At 34.7% G+C, this 3346-nt stretch overlaps 1 pseudogene; it reads right to left on the reverse strand.

Moving 5' to 3' along the window:
* Positions 1-300: 300 nt before the first annotated feature.
* Positions 301-2409, reverse strand: LOC127129138 (probable jasmonic acid carboxyl methyltransferase 1; annotated as a pseudogene).
* Positions 2410-3346: the final 937 nt, after the last annotated feature.

Consider the following 3346-nt stretch of genomic DNA (forward strand, 5'->3'; position numbering starts at 1 on the left):
GCACCCCCCAAAAAATTAGAGGAGGCGCCAGATGCATTGGCGCCAATGTATTGGGCTCCTAAAGGAGGAGCCAATGCATGTGGCGCCTACTTGGCCCTCCTAAAGGAGGCGCCAAGGGCAATGGCGCCTACATGCATTGCTCCTCCTTTAGGAGTCCAATGCATTGGCGCCAATACATCTGACGCCTCCTCTAATTTTTTGGGGGTGCGTCAACTCCCCCGGCGCATCCTCTCCCAAAGTTGGTTATTTTGGAAAAAAAATTGAAAAGATGGTTATTTTCATATTTTATCAATTGAGTTATTTTCTAGTTGAGTACCATGCCAATTACCCCTTCAACAGAAGTAATTTTATCAATTGATTCTCTGCCAATAAATGTTAGTGCCATCATACCGTCGAATGCTAATTCTTTAGAACGTAACTTTAGAAAATTCTTGAAATCACTTCCAAATTACTTAAAATATGCATCATAAACAGATGGAGGACTTGTTTTTGATATGTAAATATTTTTCTTGTTGAGTGGTTCTCCGTTCTTGACCAAATTTTCTGGTGCCTATGACATAAAATAATAAACGGTAAATGAGTGCTTAGTTCTTAGTTCTTGTTCCAAAACTCTTGATACACTGAAATATTCAAAATAAAATTAAAGAAAATAACTTATTTTGAACTACATAAATTTTAGTTTGCTAAATTTCTAACAAATGCATGTTATTTATACGATAAAACTATTGGAATTTCCGTATTTGATCGATTTTGTAAGAATACATTAACATGATATTAAAATATATTTTAGATCATTTGTTAAAATTTTCACATGATCCACACTTCAAATTTAAAATAATATAAAACATAAATTATATTTGAACAATTTCTTTAAATCCTTCTAACTTCTCCTCCAACACAATTTGTTAGTTCTTTCAATTTATGAGGATTTTGACCTTTGAACAAACATAAATTCTCCAAAATCCTGATCACATAAATTGTTCTATTCTTTTCACTTAATGATTCTCTTTTTTCAAAGTCCTCTACTTATCAGGTCATGCTCTAGAGGTACTTATAGTTTAATAAAAATAAATAAAAATAATACAAACTCTTATAAACTTATCAGACAATGCTCTAGAGTTAGTTGTAATTTAATAGCAAAATCTATATAAAAAATACAGAAACGCCAAAGTTAAAAGTAGTTTTGAGGCATGCTAACCTGAGATAGCCAATGAAGATTATAGGATGAATGAAAAAAATCAATGTAATTATTTGGAAAGAGCCTTCCATAAAAATTTCCTGGTGTTGCACTTATGAAGCATTCTCCATCATGCTTTTCTTTTTCTTGTTGGAAGAAATCAGGGAGTAATTTGAAGATTGTATTGAAATCATTTTCAAATACATCGTTGACATGAATTTGGAATAAAGGTTTCTCATGATTTAACTTCAAGTTAATGTTATGAATGATGTTCATGATATTAGAGATGCACAAAAGTGTGTTTGGTCCTGAAGAACAACCTAAATCAGCTATTTTCCAACAACCTTTTACACTTTTGTTGGACAGGATCAATATCATATTTTCTTCAAGTATGATTTTCACTTCCATTATCACTACATAATGAATTAATTTGAGGTGAATATCACATATCTACTCAAATTATTTAGGTTGAGGTAGAAGAGAAGATGGTTAATACCTGAAGTGAGGAGTTATTTGCATAGCTTGTTTCTCCCACGCCGCCCTTCATGTGATGGACATGTTCCGTTGCCATAGTTAAGATTAAGAATTACTCCGTAGGTGCTACACAGGACACTACATACCATAACATGTCAGGATAAGGCCTGCATTAGTTAGCATTTATAACAAAAATAGTGGAACATGTGTGGGAGTGGGACCAAACGGATATGCATGATTAATGGGTTTATGTTTTAATAACTTTCTATACCATTGTGTTGGCTACGTTTGTTTGTTTTCAGTTTGAAAGCAGAGGTTAGATCAAGCGGTGGCGAATGAAAAATTTCCTTCACCGCCAGAGGCAATACAACTGTCGTAAATTCTATGCAGGTTTAAATCTATAACATTCAAACAAACAAATTTCTAAAAAAAGAAAGGCTTTCTCAAGAGGAGTTTCTAAATCATAATCCCATCCTGCCTAACGCCAAAATCTTTCACTTTCATGTTCTTTTAGTCAAAGATAAGAAATAGTCTAAGAAATATCTTTGATGTTCATTATAAATATATGTGATTGTTCCTTCTAGTAAACCGCGGTCTCCGATGCAGTTGAATGGGGTACCTGCAACTAAGTGGTTGTCAGATATGATAGGTGTTTCTTTTTGGAACCAGAAATGAAATGTTTGAGCGGAGGTGACGATAGATCGCGGTCTCTGATATAGTTGATTAGGGTACCTACAATGTTAACACTCTCACATCCAAGTTTACATATGAAGAATAAGAGTGAATGAAAATTGTGGTTGAACTTGTTACCTTGATTAGCGTCTATTATATATTTATAGAGAGCGGAAAAATAACAAACTAGCTACTTGTGTATTGCTCTTCGCGGATGGTCGTTGGATGTGCTTTACATATGAGATCTCTCGAGACTCTGAGAGTAACAACATTCAACGACCAGGAAGGCTCTTGAAGATCTTGAAGGTCTGGAAACTTTAATGAATTGCATGTTATACCGTCATGATTAACTTAGATTTTCTGGGGTCTTTCTGGTTGCCTCTGAATAGTTACCCCCAAAAGCCCTTGCCAATGCATAAGTAGGCGGGGGCTTGGCGTTGTGACCCCGGTTGCAGACCATTCACTAGTTGTTTCTGAAATGAGTGAACAAGAATCTCTCAATTCCCTTGAGGAACTATGCATTGTACTTCAAATGTCTTTTCGTAGATATCTTTATGACGATTCTTGGGAACTTAAACTTTTAAGTGTTACATGTGAAATACTTGGATGTGTTTGGTGAAGCCTATTTTCCTTCTAGAACATTCTTTATTTTTAACAATAAGTGCTTTTCTTCTTTTTATGAATCTTCCTTCCTAGTTTGACAGTTTCATTGTCTCCTTTTCCTGCATTTCACTCCCTGTAACATCAAATTTAGTGCATCAAGAACAAGAAATCGTAGGAAAAGTATTAGAAAGTCTCATAAGGATACTCCATCTTCTTGAGCGGTTGATTGCTTTTTAGAGAGTGATGATTAGATCGCATTTGAGCGGTTAAACTTTTACTTGCTACTCGCTCTTGGAGTCTGAAGTTTTTGTTTATTTTGCATCGAAATGACTAAACATACTCGTTTCTGAAAAGGTTTTAATAGTCGTGCAAGGGAGAAAAACAAGTTTTATGTGTTTGAGTATTTTGAGTGAATGGAGA

Source organism: Lathyrus oleraceus, chromosome 3 (genome assembly GCF_024323335.1).
Source record: "Lathyrus oleraceus cultivar Zhongwan6 chromosome 3, CAAS_Psat_ZW6_1.0, whole genome shotgun sequence".
NCBI lineage: Eukaryota > Viridiplantae > Streptophyta > Magnoliopsida > Fabales > Fabaceae > Lathyrus > Lathyrus oleraceus.